Source organism: Eleutherodactylus coqui, unplaced genomic scaffold, assembly GCF_035609145.1.
Source record: "Eleutherodactylus coqui strain aEleCoq1 unplaced genomic scaffold, aEleCoq1.hap1 HAP1_SCAFFOLD_24, whole genome shotgun sequence".
Lineage (NCBI taxonomy): Eukaryota > Metazoa > Chordata > Amphibia > Anura > Eleutherodactylidae > Eleutherodactylus > Eleutherodactylus coqui.
The window spans coordinates 666,043-686,617 of NW_027102295.1; positions in this window are offsets into that span (position 1 = coordinate 666,043).

Here is a 20,575-nt window from a genome sequence, read left to right on the forward strand (position 1 = left end):
ATCATAATGGAGTTGTAAATTCTATTACCTGCTATGAATAGATTATGACATCATAATGCAGTTTTACATTATGACATCATAATGGAGTTCTATACTACATTATAATGAAGTTCTACAAAGTATCTTCTGTTATTACTAGATTGTGACATCATAATGGAGTTGTAAATCCTATCCCCTACAATAAATACATTATGACATCATAATGCAGTTTCACATTATGACATCATAATGGCGTTCTATATTACATAATAATGTTTTTCTACATTGTATCTTTTGTTATTACTAGATTCTGACATCATAATGGAGTTGTAAATCCTATCCCATACTATGAATACATTATTACGTCATAATGCAGTTTCACATTATGACATCATAATGGAGTTCTATATTACATAATAATGTTGTTCTACGTTGTATCTTTTGTTATTACTAGATTCTGACATCATAATGGAGTTGTAAATTCTATTACCTGCTATGAATAGATTATGACATCATAATGCAGTTGTACATTACAACATCAAAATAGAGTTCTATACTAAATTATAATGAAGTTCTACATTGTATCTTTTGTTATTACTAAATTGTGACATCATAATGGAGTTGTAAATCCTATCCACTACAATGAATACATTATGACATCATAATGCAGTTTCACGTTATGACATCATAATGGAGTTCTATATTACATAAAAATGCTGTTCTACATTGTATCTTTTGTTATTACTAGATTGTGACATCATAATGGAGTTGTAAATTCTACCCCCTACTATAAATACATTATGACATCATAATGAAGTTTCACATTATGACATCATAATGAGTTCTATATTACATAAAAAGGCCGTTCTACATTGTATCTTTTGTTATTACTAGATTGTGACATCATAATGATATTGTAAATTTGATCCCCTACCATGAATAGATTATGACATCCTAATGCAGTTTTACATTACGACATCATAATAGAGTTCTATACTAAAATATAATGGATTTCTACATTGTATCTTTTGTTATTACTAGATTGTGACATCATAATGGAGTTGTAAATGCTATCCCCTACTATGAATAGATTATGATGTCATAATGCAGTTTCACATTATGACATCATAATGAAGTTCTATATTACATAATGTTTTTCTACTTTGTATCTTTTATTATTATTAGATTGTGACATTATGGAGTTGTAAATTATATTACCTGCTATAAATAAATTATGACATCATAAAGCAGTTTTACATTATGACATCATAATGGAGTTCTATACTACATTATAATGAAGTTCTACATTGTATCTTTTGTTATTACTAGATTGTGACATCATAATGGAGTTGTAAATTCAATCCCCTGCCATAAATACATTATGACATCATAATGCAGTTTTACATTATGACATCATAATGGCGTTCTATATTACATAATAATGTTTATCTACATTGTATCTTTTGTTATTACTAGATTCTGACATCATAATGGAGTTGTAAATCCTATCCCCTACTATGAATACATTATTACGTCATAATGCAGTTTCACATTATGACATCATAATGGCGTTCTATATTACATAATAATGTTGTTCTACGTTGTATCTTAGATTGCGACATCATAATGAAGTTGTAAATTCTATCCCCTACTATAAAAACATTATGACATCATAATGCAGTTTTACATTATGACATCATAATAGAGTTCTATATTACATTATAATTATGTTGTATCTTTTGTTATTACTAGATTGTGACATCATAATGGAGTTGTAAATTCTATCCCCTACCATGAACAGATTATGACATCATAATGCAGTTTTACATTATGACATAATGGAGTTCTATATTACATTATCATTAAAGGGGTTGTCCCGCGCCGAAACGGGTTTTTTTTTTTTCAACCCCCCCCCCGTTCGGCGCGAGACAACCCCGATGCAGGGAAGTAAAGAAAGTTTACCGGAGCGCTTACCTTAATCCCCGCGCTCCGGTGACTTCAATACTTACCGCTGAAGATGGCCGCCGGGATCCTCTGTCTTCGTGGACCGCAGCTCTTCTGTGCGGTCCACTGCCGATTCCAGCCTCCTGATTGGCTGGAATCGGCACGTGACGGGGCGGAGCTACACGGAGCCGCTCTCTGGCACGAGCGGCTCCATAGAAGACTGCTGAAGACCCGGACTGCGCAAGCGCGGCTAATTTGGCCATCGGAGGCCAAAAATTAGTCGGCACCATGGAGACGAGGACGCTAGCAACGGAGCAGGTAAGTAAAAAACTTTTTATAACTTCTGTATGGCTCATAATTAATGCACAATGTATATTACAAAGTGCATTAATATGGCCATACAGAAGTGTATAGACCCACTTGCTGCCTCGGAACAACCCCTTTAAGTTGTATGTTGTATCTTTTGTTATTACTAATTTGTGACATCATAATGGAGTTTCAAATACTATCCCCTACCATGAATAGATTATGACATCTTAATGCAGTTTTACATTACATTATGACATCCTAATATAGTTCTATACTAAATTATAATGAAGTTCTACATTGTATCTTTTGTTATTACTAGATTGTGACATCATAATGCAGTTGTAAATTCTACCCCCTACTATAAATACATTATGACATCATAATGCAGTTTTACATTATGACATCATAATGGAGTTCTATATTATATTATAATGAAGTTCTACAAAGTATCTTCTGTTATTACTAGATTGTGACATCATAATGGAGTTGTAAATCCTATCCCCTACAATAAATACATTATGACATATAATGAAGTTTCACATTATGACATCATAATGGAGTTCTATATTACATAAAAATGCTGTTCTACGTTGTATTTTTTGTTATTACTAGATTGTGACATCATAATGATATTGTAAATTCTATCCCCTACCATGAATAGATTATGACATCATAATGCAGTTTTACATTATGACATCATAATGGAGTTCCATATTACAAAGTAGTGTTGTTCTACGTTGCATCTTTTGTTATTACTAGATTGTGATATCATAATGGAGTTGTAAATTCTATTACTTGCTATGAATAGATTATGACATCATAATGCAGTTTTACATTATGACATCATAATAGAGTTCTATACTACATTATAATGAAGTTCTACATTACATCTTTTGTTATTACTAGATTCTGAAATCATAATGGTGTTGTAAATTCTATCCCCTACTATGAATACATTATGACGTCATAATGCAGTTTAATATTATGACATCATAATGGAGTTCTATATTACATAATAATGTTGTTCTATGTTGTATCTTTTGTTATTACTAGATTGTGACATCATAATGCAGTTGTAAATTCTATCCCCTACTATAAATATATGATGACATCATAATGCAGTTTTACATTATGACATCATAATGGAGTTCTATATTACATAATAATGTTGTTCTACGTTGTATCCTTTAATAGTACTAGATTGTGACATCATAATGGAGTTGTAAATTCTATCCCCTACCATGAATAGATTATGCCATCATAATGCAGTTTTACATTACATGATGACATCATAATGGAGCTCTATATTACAATATAATGAAGTTCTACGTTGCATCTTTTGTTATTACTAATTTGTGACATCATAATGCAGTTTTAAATACTATCCCCTACCATGAATAGATTATGACATCATAATGCAGTTTTACATTACATTATGACATCCTAATATAGTTCTATACTAAATTATAATTTCACTGTGAAAGTACCCCAGAAATATTAGATTACCATTCTTCATTTGGGGCATTTGAGTACAAAAGACAGAGGCTATTTGTCTTGATCCTGATGAATCGGCTCACTTATTACATCAGGGCCGTAGAAACACGTCGATTAAATATTATTTGTCTATCATCCTTAGCCTTCTGAAATAAAATTTATACCGTTATTACCACTGTATAAATAGCAATATAACCGTACCTGTAAATCTATTAAGGGAACGGTAATTAACATCGGTATAGCGGATCACCACGATAAGGTGATATACCTATCCCCTGTCCTGTATGTTCTTTGGGTGTTTGTATGTTTATGTTCGTCTAGTTTTCTGATGTGTGCTGGGCCATTTGGTGGTGTGATTTAGTGTATTTTAAATAAAGTCCTATAATAAAAGTTATATTTTATTAATAGAACAGATTATCTAATCTAATATTTCTGGGGTACTTTCACAGTGAAATTGTATTTCATTTAAAGGACCCCACCTGTCCCAGTGACGACTGTATACTAAATTATAATGAAGTTCTACATTGTATCTTTTGTTATTACTAGATTGTGACATCATAATGCAGTTTTACATTATGACATCATAATAGAGTTCTATATTATATAATAATGTTGTTCTACGTTGTATCTTTTGTTATTACTAGATTGTGACATCATAATGGAGTTGTAAATTCTATTACCTGCTATGAATAGATTATGACATCATAATGCAGTTTTACATTATGACATCATAATGGAGTTCTATACTACATTATAATGAAGTTCTACAAAGTATCTTCTGTTATTACTAGATTGTGACATCATAATGGAGTTGTAAATCCTATCCCCTACAATAAATACATTATGACATCATAATGCAGTTTCACATTATGACATCATAATGGCGTTCTATATTACATAATAATGTTTTTCTACATTGTATCTTTTGTTATTACTAGATTCTGACATCATAATGGAGTTGTAAATCCTATCCCATACTATGAATACATTATTACGTCATAATGCAGTTTCACATTATGACATCATAATGGAGTTCTATATTACATAATAATGTTGTTCTACGTTGTATCTTTTGTTATTACTAGATTCTGACATCATAATGGAGTTGTAAATTCTATTACCTGCTATGAATAGATTATGACATCATAATGCAGTTGTACATTACGACATCAAAATAGAGTTCTATACTACATTATAATGAAGTTCTACATTGTATCTTTTGCTATTACAAGATTGTGACATCATAATGGAGTTGTAAATTCTATCCCCTACCATGAATAGATTATGACATCATAATGCAGTTTTACATTACGTTATGACATCATAACAGAGTTCTATACTAAATTATAATGAAGTTCTACATTGTATCTTTTGTTATTACTAAATTGTGACATCATAATGGAGTTGTAAATCCTATCCACTACAATGAATACATTATGACATCATAATGCAGTTTCACGTTATGACATCATAATGGAGTTCTATATTACATAAAAATGCTGTTCTACATTGTATCTTTTGTTATTACTAGATTGTGACATCATAATGGAGTTGTAAATTCTACCCCCTACTATAAATACATTATGACATCATAATGAAGTTTCACATTATGACATCATAATGAGTTGTATATTACATAAAAAGGCTGTTCTACATTGTATCTTTTGTTATTACTAGATTGTGACATCATAATGATATTGTAAATTTGATCCCCTACCATGAATAGATTATGACATCCTAATGCAGTTTTACATTACGACATCATAATAGAGTTCTATACTAAAATATAATGGATTTCTACATTGTATCTTTTGTTATTACTAGATTGTGACATCTTAATGGAGTTGTAAATGCTATCCCCTACTATGAATAGATTATGATGTCATAATGCAGTTTCACATTATGACATCATAATGAAGTTCTATATTACATAATGTTTTTCTACTTTGTATCTTTTATTATTATTAGATTGTGACATAATGGAGTTGTAAATTATATTACCTGCTATAAATAAATTATGACATCATAAAGCAGTTTTACATTATGACATCATAATGGAGTTCTATACTACATTATAATGAAGTTCTACATTGTATCTTTTGTTATTACTAGATTGTGACATCATAATGGAGTTGTAAATTCAATCCCCTGCCATAAATACATTATGACATCATAATGCAGTTTTACATTATGATATCATAATGGCGTTCTATATTACATAATAATGTTTTTCTACATTGTATCTTTTGTTATTACTAGATTCTGACATCATAATGGAGTTGTAAATCCTATCCCCTACTATGAATACATTATTACGTCATAATGCAGTTTCACATTATGACATCATAATGGCGTTCTATATTACATAATAATGTTGTTCTACGTTGTATCTTTTGTTACTGCTAGATTGCGACATCATAATGAAGTTGTAAATTCTATCCCCTACTATAAAAACATTATGACATCATAATGCAGTTTTACATTATGACATCATAATAGAGTTCTATATTACATTATAATTATGTTGTATCTTTTGTTATTACTAGATTGTGACATCATAATGGAATTGTAAATTCTATCCCCTACCATGAACAGATTATGACATCATAATGCAGTTTTACATTATGACATAATGGAGTTCTATATTACATTATCATTAAGTTGTATGTTGTATCTTTTGTTATTACTAATTTGTGACATCATAATGGAGTTTTAAATACTATCCCCTACCATGAATAGATTATGACATCTTAATGCAGTTTTACATTACATTATGACATCCTAATATAGTTCTATACTAAATTATAATGAAGTTCTACATTGTATCTTTTGTTATTACTAGATTGTGACATCATAATGCAGTTGTAAATTCTACCCCCTACTATAAATACATTATGACATCATAATGCAGTTTTACATTATGACATCATAATGGAGTTCTATATTATATTATAATGAAGTTCTACAAAGTATCTTCTGTTATTACTAGATTGTGACATCATAATGGAGTTGTAAATCCTATCCCCTACAATAAATGCATTATGACATCATAATGAAGTTTCACATTATGACATCATAATGGAGTTCTATATTACATAAAAATGCTGTTCTACGTTGTATTTTTTGTTATTACTAGATTGTGACATCATAATGATATTGTAAATTCTATCCCCTACCATGAATAGATTATGACATCATAAGCAGTTTTACATTATGACATCATAATGGAGTTCTATATTACAAAGTAGTGTTGTTCTACGTTGCATCTTTTGTTATTACTAGATTGTGATATCATAATGGAGTTGTAAATTCTATTACTTGCTATGAATAGATTATGACATCATAATGCAGTTTTACATTATGACATCATAATAGAGTTCTATACTACATTATAATGAAGTTCTACATTACATCTTTTGTTATTACTATATTCTGACATCATAATGGTGTTGTAAATTCTATCCCCTACTATGAATACATTATGACGTCATAATGCAGTTTAATATTATGACATCATAATGGAGTTCTATATTACATAATAATGTTGTTCTATGTTGTATCTTTTGTTATTACTAGATTGTGACATCATAATGCAGTTGTAAATTCTATCCCCTACTATAAATACATGATGACATCATAATGCAGTTTTACATTATGACATCATAATGGAGTTCTATATTACATAATAATGTTGTTCTACGTTGTATCCTTTAATAATACTAGATTGTGACATCATAATGGAGTTGTAAATTCTATCCCCTACCATGAATAGATTATGACATCATAATGCAGTTTTACATTACATGATGACATCATAATGGAGCTCTATATTACAATATAATGAAGTTCTAGGTTGCATCTTTTGTTATTACTAATTTGTGACATCATAATGCAGTTTTAAATACTATCCCCTACCATGAATAGATTATGACATCATAATGCAGTTTTACATTACATTATGACATCCTAATATAGTTCTATACTAAATTATAATTTCACTGTGAAAGTACCCCAGAAATATTAGATTACCATTCTTCATTTGGGGCATTTGAGTACAAAAGACAGAGGCTATTTGTCTTGATCCTGATGAATCGGCTCACTTATTACATCAGGGCCGTAGAAACACGTCGATTAAATATTATTTGTCTATCATCCTTAGCCTTCTGAAATAAAATTTATACCGTTATTACCACTGTATAAATAGCAATATAACCGTACCTGTAAATCTATTAAGGGAACGGTAATTAACATCGGTATAGCGGATCACCACGATAAGGTGATATACCTATCCCCTGTCCTGTATGTTCTTTGGGTGTTTGTATGTTTATGTTCGTCTAGTTTTCTGATGTGTGCTGGGCCATTTGGTGGTGTGATTTAGTGTATTTTAAATAAAGTCCTATAATAAAAGTTATATTTTATTAATAGAACAGATTATCTAATCTAATATTTCTGGGGTACTTTCACAGTGAAATTGTATTTCATTTAAAGGACCCCACCTGTCCCAGTGACGACTGTATACTAAATTATAATGAAGTTCTACATTGTATCTTTTGTTATTACTAGATTGTGACATCATAATGCAGTTTTACATTATGACATCATAATAGAGTTCTATATTATATAATAATGTTGTTCTACGTTGTATCTTTTGTTATTACTAGATTGTGACATCATAATGGAGTTGTAAATTCTATTACCTGCTATGAATAGATTATGACATCATAATGCAGTTTTACATTATGACATCATAATGGAGTTCTATACTACATTATAATGAAGTTCTACAAAGTATCTTCTGTTATTACTAGATTGTGACATCATAATGGAGTTGTAAATCCTATCCCCTACAATAAATACATTATGACATCATAATGCAGTTTCACATTATGACATCATAATGGCGTTCTATATTACATAATAATGTTTTTCTACATTGTATCTTTTGTTATTACTAGATTCTGACATCATAATGGAGTTGTAAATCCTATCCCATACTATGAATACATTAATACGTCATAATGCAGTTTCACATTATGACATCATAATGGAGTTCTATATTACATAATAATGTTGTTCTACGTTGTATCTTTTGTTATTACTAGATTCTGACATCATAATGGAGTTGTAAATTCTATTACCTGCTATGAATAGATTATGACATCATAATGCAGTTTTACATTACGACATCAAAATAGAGTTCTATACTACATTATAATGAAGTTCTACATTGTATCTTTTGCTATTACAAGATTGTGACATCATAATGGAGTTGTAAATTCTATCCCCTACCATGAATAGATTATGACATCATAATGCAGTTTTACATTACGTTATGACATCATAACAGAGTTCTATACTAAATTATAATGAAGTTCTACATTGTATCTTTTGTTATTACTAAATTGTGACATCATAATGGAGTTGTAAATCCTATCCACTACAATGAATACATTATGACATCATAATGCAGTTTCACGTTATGACATCATAATGGAGTTCTATATTACATAAAAATGCTGTTCTACATTGTATCTTTTGTTATTACTAGATTGTGACATCATAATGGAGTTGTAAATTCTACCCCCTACTATAAATACATTATGACATCATAATGAAGTTTCACATTATGACATCATAATGAGTTCTATATTACATAAAAAGGCCGTTCCACATTGTATCTTTTGTTATTACTAGATTGTGACATGATAATGATATTGTAAATTTGATCCCCTACCATGAATAGATTATGACATCCTAATGCAGTTTTACATTACGACATCATAATAGAGTTCTATACTAAAATATAATGGATTTCTACATTGTATCTTTTGTTATTACTAGATTGTGACATCATAATGGAGTTGTAAATGCTATCCCCTACTATGAATAGATTATGATGTCATAATGCAGTTTCACATTATGACATCATAATGAAGTTCTATATTACATAATGTTTTTCTACTTTGTATCTTTTATTATTATTAGATTGTGACATTATGGAGTTGTAAATTATATTACCTGCTATAAATAAATTATGACATCATAAAGCAGTTTTACATTATGACATCATAATGGAGTTCTATACTACATTATAATGAAGTTCTACATTGTATCTTTTGTTATTACTAGATTGTGACATCATAATGGAGTTGTAAATGCTATCCCCTACTATGAATAGATTATGATGTCATAATGCAGTTTTACATTATGACATCATAATGGCGTTCTATATTACATAATAATGTTTATCTACATTGTATCTTTTGTTATTACTAGATTCTGACATCATAATGGAGTTGTAAATCCTATCCCCTACTATGAATACATTATTACGTCAGAATGCAGTTTCACATTATGACATCATAATGGCGTTCTATATTACATAATAATGTTGTTCTACGTTGTATCTTAGATTGCGACATCATAATGAAGTTGTAAATTCTATCCCCTACTATAAAAACATTATGACATCATAATGCAGTTTTACATTATGACATCATAATAGAGTTCTATATTACATTATAATTATGTTGTATCTTTTGTTATTACTAGATTGTGACATCATAATGGAGTTGTAAATTCTATCCCCTACCATGAACAGATTATGACATCATAATGCAGTTTTACATTATGACATCATAATGGAGTTCTATATTACATTATCATTAAGTTGTATGTTGTATCTTTTGTTATTACTAATCTGTGACATCATAATGGAGTTTTAAATACTATCCCCTACCATGAATAGATTATGACATCTTAATGCAGTTTTACATTACATTATGACATCCTAATATAGTTCTATACTAAATTATAATGAAGTTCTACATTGTATCTTTTGTTATTACTAGATTGTGACATCATAATGCAGTTGTAAATTCTACCCCCTACTATAAATACATTATGACATCATAATGCAGTTTTACATTATGACATCATAATGGAGTTCTATATTATAATGAAGTTCTACATTGTATCTTTTGCTATTACAAGATTGTGACATCATAATGGAGTTGTAAATTCTATCCCCTACCATGAATAGATTATGACATCATAATGCAGTTTTACATTACGTTATGACATCATAACAGAGTTCTATACTAAATTATAATGAAGTTCTACATTGTATCTTTTGTTATTACTAAATTGTGACATCATAATGGAGTTGTAAATCCTATCCACTACAATGAATACATTATGACATCATAATGCAGTTTCACGTTATGACATCATAATGGAGTTCTATATTACATAAAAATGCTGTTCTACATTGTATCTTTTGTTATTACTAGATTGTGACATCATAATGGAGTTGTAAATTCTACCCCCTACTATAAATACATTATGACATCATAATGAAGTTTCACATTATGACATCATAATGAGTTCTATATTACATAAAAAGGCCGTTCTACATTGTATCTTTTGTTATTACTAGATTGTGACATGATAATGATATTGTAAATTTGATCCCCTACCATGAATAGATTATGACATCCTAATGCAGTTTTACATTACGACATCATAATAGAGTTCTATACTAAAATATAATGGATTTCTACATTGTATCTTTTGTTATTACTAGATTGTGACATCATAATGGAGTTGTAAATGCTATCCCCTACTATGAATAGATTATGATGTCATAATGCAGTTTCACATTATGACATCATAATGAAGTTCTATATTACATAATGTTTTTCTACTTTGTATCTTTTATTATTATTAGATTGTGACATTATGGAGTTGTAAATTATATTACCTGCTATAAATAAATTATGACATCATAAAGCAGTTTTACATTATGACATCATAATGGAGTTCTATACTACATTATAATGAAGTTCTACATTGTATCTTTTGTTATTACTAGATTGTGACATCATAATGGAGTTGTAAATTCAATCCCCTGCCATAAATACATTATGACATCATAATGCAGTTTTACATTATGACATCATAATGGCGTTCTATATTACATAATAATGTTTATCTACATTGTATCTTTTGTTATTACTAGATTCTGACATCATAATGGAGTTGTAAATCCTATCGCCTACTATGAATACATTATTACGTCATAATGCAGTTTCACATTATGACATCATAATGGCGTTCTATATTACATAATAATGTTGTTCTACGTTGTATCTTAGATTGCGACATCATAATGAAGTTGTAAATTCTATCCCCTACTATAAAAACATTATGACATCATAATGCAGTTTTACATTATGACATCATAATAGAGTTCTATATTACATTATAATTATGTTGTATCTTTTGTTATTACTAGATTGTGACATCATAATGGAGTTGTAAATTCTATCCCCTACCATGAACAGATTATGACATCATAATGCAGTTTTACATTATGACATCATAATGGAGTTCTATATTACATTATCATTAAGTTGTATGTTGTATCTTTTGTTATTACTAATTTGTGACATCATAATGGAGTTTTAAATACTATCCCCTACCATGAATAGATTATGACATCTTAATGCAGTTTTACATTACATTATGACATCCTAATATAGTTCTATACTAAATTATAATGAAGTTCTACATTGTATCTTTTGTTATTACTAGATTGTGACATCATAATGCAGTTGTAAATTCTACCCCCTACTATAAATACATTATGACATCATAATGCAGTTTTACATTATGACATCATAATGGAGTTCTATATTATATTATAATGAAGTTCTACATTGTATCTTTTGCTATTACAAGATTGTGACATCATAATGGAGTTGTAAATTCTATCCCCTACCATGAATAGATTATGACATCATAATGCAGTTTTACATTACGTTATGACATCATAACAGAGTTCTATACTAAATTATAATGAAGTTCTACATTGTATCTTTTGTTATTACTAAATTGTGACATCATAATGGAGTTGTAAATCCTATCCACTACAATGAATACATTATGACATCATAATGCAGTTTCACGTTATGACATCATAATGGAGTTCTATATTACATAAAAATGCTGTTCTACATTGTATCTTTTGTTATTACTAGATTGTGACATCATAATGGAGTTGTAAATTCTACCCCCTACTATAAATACATTATGACGTCATAATGAAGTTTCACATTATGACATCATAATGAGTTGTATATTACATAAAAAGGCTGTTCTACATTGTATCTTTTGTTATTACTAGATTGTGACATCATAATGATATTGTAAATTTGATCCCCTACCATGAATAGATTATGACATCCTAATGCAGTTTTACATTACGACATCATAATAGAGTTCTATACTAAAATATAATGGATTTCTACATTGTATCTTTTGTTATTACTAGATTGTGACATCTTAATGGAGTTGTAAATGCTATCCCCTACTATGAATAGATTATGATGTCATAATGCAGTTTCACATTATGACATCATAATGAAGTTCTATATTACATAATGTTTTTCTACTTTGTATCTTTTATTATTATTAGATTGTGACATAATGGAGTTGTAAATTATATTACCTGCTATAAATAAATTATGACATCATAAAGCAGTTTTACATTATGACATCATAATGGAGTTCTATACTACATTATAATGAAGTTCTACATTGTATCTTTTGTTATTACTAGATTGTGACATCATAATGGAGTTGTAAATTCAATCCCCTGCCATAAATACATTATGACATCATAATGCAGTTTTACATTATGACATCATAATGGCGTTCTATATTACATAATAATGTTTTTCTACATTGTATCTTTTGTTATTACTAGATTCTGACATCATAATGGAGTTGTAAATCCTATCCCCTACTATGAATACATTATTACGTCATAATGCAGTTTCACATTATGACATCATAATGGCGTTCTATATTACATAATAATGTTGTTCTACGTTGTATCTTTTGTTACTACTAGATTGCGACATCATAATGAAGTTGTAAATTCTATCCCCTACTATAAAAACATTATGACATCATAATGCAGTTTTACATTATGACATCATAATAGAGTTCTATATTACATTATAATTATGTTGTATCTTTTGTTATTACTAGATTGTGACATCATAATGGAGTTGTAAATTCTATCCCCTACCATGAACAGATTATGACATCATAATGCAGTTTTACATTATGACATCATAATGGAGTTCTATATTACATTATCATTAAGTTGTATGTTGTATCTTTTGTTATTACTAATTTGTGACATCATAATGGAGTTTTAAATACTATCCCCTACCATGAATAGATTATGACATCTTAATGCAGTTTTACATTACATTATGACATCCTAATATAGTTCTATCCTAAATTATAATGAAGTTCTACATTGTATCTTTTGTTATTACTAGATTGTGACATCATAATGCAGTTGTAAATTCTACCCCCTACTATAAATACATTATGACATCATAATGCAGTTTTACATTATGACATCATAATGGAGTTCTATATTATGTTATAATGAAGTTCTACAAAGTATCTTCTGTTATTACTAGATTGTGACATCATAATGGAGTTGTAAATCCTATCCCCTACAATAAATACATTATGACATCATAATGAAGTTTCACATTATGACATCATAATGGAGTTCTATATTACATAAAAATGCTGTTCTACGTTGTATTTTTTGTTATTACTAGATTGTGACATCATAATGATATTGTAAATTCTATCCCCTACCATGAATAGATTATGACATCATAAGCAGTTTTACATTATGACATCATAATGGAGTTCTATATTACAAAGTAGTGTTGTTCTACGTTGCATCTTTTGTTATTACTAGATTGTGATATCATAATGGAGTTGTAAATTCTATTACTTGCTATGAATAGATTATGACATCATAATGCAGTTTTACATTATGACATCATAATAGAGTTCTATACTACATTATAATGAAGTTCTACATTACATCTTTTGTTATTACTAGATTCTGACATCATAATGGAGTTGTAAATTCTATCCCCTACTATGAATACATTATGACGTCATAATGCAGTTTAATATTATGACATCATAATGGAGTTCTATATTACATAATAATGTTGTTCTATGTTGTATCTTTTGTTATTACTAGATTGTGACATCATAATGCAGTTGTAAATTCTATCCCCTACTATAAATACATGATGACATCATAATGCAGTTTTACATTATGACATCATAATGGAGTTCTATATTACATAATAATGTTGTTCTACGTTGTATCCTTTAATAATACTAGATTGTGACATCATAATGGAGTTGTAAATTCTATCCCCTACCATGAATAGATTATGACATCATAATGCAGTTTTACATTACATGATGACATCATAATGGAGCTCTATATTACAATATAATGAAGTTCTACGTTGCATCTTTTGTTATTACTAATTTGTGACATCATAATGCAGTTTTAAATACTATCCCCTACCATGAATAGATTATGACATCATAATGCAGTTTTACATTACATTATGACATCCTAATATAGTTCTATACTAAATTATAATTTCACTGTGAAAGTACCCCAGAAATATTAGATTACCATTCTTCATTTGGGGCATTTGAGTACAAAAGACAGAGGCTATTTGTCTTGATCCTGATGAATCGGCTCACTTATTACATCAGGGCCGTAGAAACACGTCGATTAAATATTATTTGTCTATCATCCTTAGCCTTCTGAAATAAAATTTATACCGTTCTTACCACTGTATAAATAGCAATATAACCGTACCTGTAAATCTATTAAGGGAACGGTAATTAACATCGGTATAGCGGATCACCACGATAAGGTGATATACCTATCCCCTGTCCTGTATGTTCTTTGGGTGTTTGTATGTTTATGTTCGTCTAGTTTTCTGATGTGTGCTGGGCCATTTGGTGGTGTGATTTAGTGTATTTTAAATAAAGTCCTATAATAAAAGTTATATTTTATTAATAGAACAGATTATCTAATCTAATATTTCTGGGGTACTTTCACAGTGAAATTGTATTTCATTTAAAGGACCCCACCTGTCCCAGTGACGACTGTATACTAAATTATAATGAAGTTCTACATTGTATCTTTTGTTATTACTAGATTGTGACATCATAATGCAGTTTTACATTATGACATCATAATAGAGTTCTATATTATATAATAATGTTGTTCTACGTTGTATCTTTTGTTATTACTAGATTGTGACATCATAATGGAGTTGTAAATTCTATTACCTGCTATGAATAGATTATGACATCATAATGCAGTTTTACATTATGACATCATAATGGAGTTCTATACTACATTATAATGAAGTTCTACAAAGTATCTTCTGTTATTACTAGATTGTGACATCATAATGGAGTTGTAAATCCTATCCCCTACAATAAATACATTATGACATCATAATGCAGTTTCACATTATGACATCATAATGGCGTTCTATATTACATAATAATGTTTTTCTACATTGTATCTTTTGTTATTACTAGATTCTGACATCATAATGGAGTTGTAAATCCTATCCCATACTATGAATACATTAATACGTCATAATGCAGTTTCACATTATGACATCATAATGGAGTTCTATATTACATAATAATGTTGTTCTACGTTGTATCTTTTGTTATTACTAGATTCTGACATCATAATGGAGTTGTAAATTCTATTACCTGCTATGAATAGATTATGACATCATAATGCAGTTTTACATTACGACATCAAAATAGAGTTCTATACTACATTATAATGAAGTTCTACATTGTATCTTTTGCTATTACAAGATTGTGACATCATAATGGAGTTGTAAATTCTATCCCCTACCATGAATAGATTATGACATCATAATGCAGTTTTACATTACGTTATGACATCATAACAGAGTTCTATACTAAATTATAATGAAGTTCTACATTGTATCTTTTGTTATTACTAAATTGTGACATCATAATGGAGTTGTAAATCCTATCCACTACAATGAATACATTATGACATCATAATGCAGTTTCACGTTATGACATCATAATGGAGTTCTATATTACATAAAAATGCTGTTCTACATTGTATCTTTTGTTATTACTAGATTGTGACATCATAATGGAGTTGTAAATTCTACCCCCTACTATAAATACATTATGACATCATAATGAAGTTTCACATTATGACATCATAATGAGTTGTATATTACATAAAAAGGCTGTTCTACATTGTATCTTTTGTTATTACTAGATTGTGACATCATAATGATATTGTAAATTTGATCCCCTACCATGAATAGATTATAACATCCTAATGCAGTTTTACATTACGACATCATAATAGAGTTCTATACTAAAATATAATGGATTTCTACATTGTATCTTTTGTTATTACTAGATTGTGACATCTTAATGGAGTTGTAAATGCTATCCCCTACTATGAATAGATTATGATGTCATAATGCAGTTTCACATTATGACATCATAATGAAGTTCTATATTACATAATGTTTTTCTACTTTGTATCTTTTATTATTATTAGATTGTGACATAATGGAGTTGTAAATTATATTACCTGCTATAAATAAATTATGACATCATAAAGCAGTTTTACATTATGACATCATAATGGAGTTCTATACTACATTATAATGAAGTTCTACATTGTATCTTTTGTTATTACTAGATTGTGACATCATAATGGAGTTGTAAATTCAATCCCCTGCCATAAATACATTATGACATCATAATGCAGTTTTACATTATGACATCATAATGGCGTTCTATATTACATAATAATGTTTTTCTACATTGTATCTTTTGTTATTACTAGATTCTGACATCATAATGGAGTTGTAAATCCTATCCCCTACTATGAATACATTATTACGTCATAATGCAGTTTCACATTATGACATCATAATGGCGTTCTATATTACATAATAATGTTGTTCTACGTTGTATCTTTTGTTACTACTAGATTGCGACATCATAATGAAGTTGTAAATTCTATCCCCTACTATAAAAACATTATGACATCATAATGCAGTTTTACATTATGACATCATAATAGAGTTCTATATTACATTATAATTATGTTGTATCTTTTGTTATTACTAGATTGTGACATCATAATGGAGTTGTAAATTCTATCCCCTACCATGAACAGATTATGACATCATAATGCAGTTTTACATTATGACATAATGGAGTTCTATATTACATTATCATTAAGTTGTATGTTGTATCTTTTGTTATTACTAATTTGTGACATCATAATGGAGTTTTAAATACTATCCCCTACCATGAATAGATTATGACATCTTAATGCAGTTTTACATTACATTATGACATCCTAATATAGTTCTATACTAAATTATAATGAAGTTCTACATTGTATCTTTTGTTATTACTAGATTGTGACATCATAATGCAGTTGTAAATTCTACCCCCTACTATAAATACATTATGACATCATAATGCAGTTTTACATTATGACATCATAATGGAGTTCTATATTATATTATAATGAAGTTCTACAAAGTATCTTCTGTTATTACTAGATTGTGACATCATAATGGAGTTGTAAATCCTATCCCCTACAATAAATACATTATGACATATAATGAAGTTTCACATTATGACATCATAATGGAGTTCTATATTACATAAAAATGCTGTTCTACGTTGTATTTTTTGTTATTACTAGATTGTGACATCATAATGATATTGTAAATTCTATCCCCTACCATGAATAGATTATGACATCATAATGCAGTTTTACATTATGACATCATAATGGAGTTCTATATTACAAAGTAGTGTTGTTCTACGTTGCATCTTTTGTTATTACTAGATTGTGATATCATAATGGAGTTGTAAATTCTATTACTTGCTATGAATAGATTATGACATCATAATGCAGTTTTACATTATGACATCATAATAGAGTTCTATACTACATTATAATGAAGTTCTACATTACATCTTTTGTTATTACTAGATTCTGAAATCATAATGGTGTTGTAAATTCTATCCCCTACTATGAATACATTATGACGTCATAATGCAGTTTAATATTATGACATCATAATGGAGTTCTATATTACATAATAATGTTGTTCTATGTTGTATCTTTTGTTATTACTAGATTGTGACATCATAATGCAGTTGTAAATTCTATCCCCTACTATAAATACATGATGACATCATAATGCAGTTTTACATTATGACATCATAATGGAGTTCTATATTACATAATAATGTTGTTCTACGTTGTATCCTTTAATAGTACTAGATTGTGACATCATAATGGAGTTGTAAATTCTATCCCCTACCATGAATAGATTATGACATCATAATGCAGTTTTACATTACATGATGACATCATAATGGAGCTCTATATTACAATATAATGAAGTTCTACGTTGCATCTTTTGTTATTACTAATTTGTGACATCATAATGCAGTTTTAAATACTATCCCCTACCATGAATAGATTATGACATCATAATGCAGTTTTACATTACATTATGGCATCCTAATATAGTTCTATACTAAATTATAATTTCACTGTGAAAGTACCCCAGAAATATTAGATTACCATTCTTCATTTGGGGCATTTGAGTACAAAAGACAGAGGCTATTTGTCTTGATCCTGATGAATCGGCTCACTTATTACATCAGGGCCGTAGAAACACGTCGATTAAATATTATTTGTCTATCATCCTTAGCCTTCTGAAATAAAATTTATACCGTTATTACCACTGTATAAATAGCAATATAACCGTACCTGTAAATCTATTAAGGGAACTGTAATTAACATCGGTATAGCGGATCACCACGATAAGGTGATATACCTATCCCCTGTCCTGTATGTTCTTTGGGTGTTTGTATGTTTATGTTCGTCTAGTTTTCTGATGTGTGCTGGGCCATTTGGTGGTGTGATTTAGTGTATTTTAAATAAAGTCCTATAATAAAAGTTATATTTTATTAATAGAACAGATTATCTAATCTAATATTTCTGGGGTACTTTCACAGTGAAATTGTATTTCATTTAAAAGACCCCACCTGTCCCAGTGACGAATGTATACTAAATTATAATGAAGTTCTACATTGTATCTTTTGTTATTACTAGATTGTGACATCATAATGCAGTTTTACATTATGACATCATAATAGAGTTCTATATTATATAATAATGTTGTTCTACGTTGTATCTTTTGTTATTACTAGATTGTGACATCATAATGGAGTTGTAAATTCTATTACCTGCTATGAATAGATTATGACATCATAATGCAGTTTTACATTATGACATCATAATGGAGTTCTATACTACATTATAATGAAGTTCTACAAAGTATCTTCTGTTATTACTAGATTGTGACATCATAATGGAGTTGTAAATCCTATCCCCTACAATAAATACATTATGACATCATAATGCAGTTTCACATTATGACATCATAATGGCGTTCTATATTACATAATAATGTTTTTCTACATTGTATCTTTTGTTATTACTAGATTCTGACATCATAATGGAGTTGTAAATCCTATCCCATACTATGAATACATTATTACGTCATAATGCAGTTTCACATTATGACATCATAATGGAGTTCTATATTACATAATAATGTTGTTCTACGTTGTATCTTTTGTTATTACTAGATTCTGACATCATAATGGAGTTGTAAATTCTATTACCTGCTATGAATAGATTATGACATCATAATGCAGTTTTACATTACGACATCAAAATAGAGTTCTATACTACATTATAATGAAGTTCTACATTGTATCTTTTGCTATTACAAGATTGTGACATCATAATGGAGTTGTAAATTCTATCCCCTACCATGAATAGATTATGACATCATAATGCAGT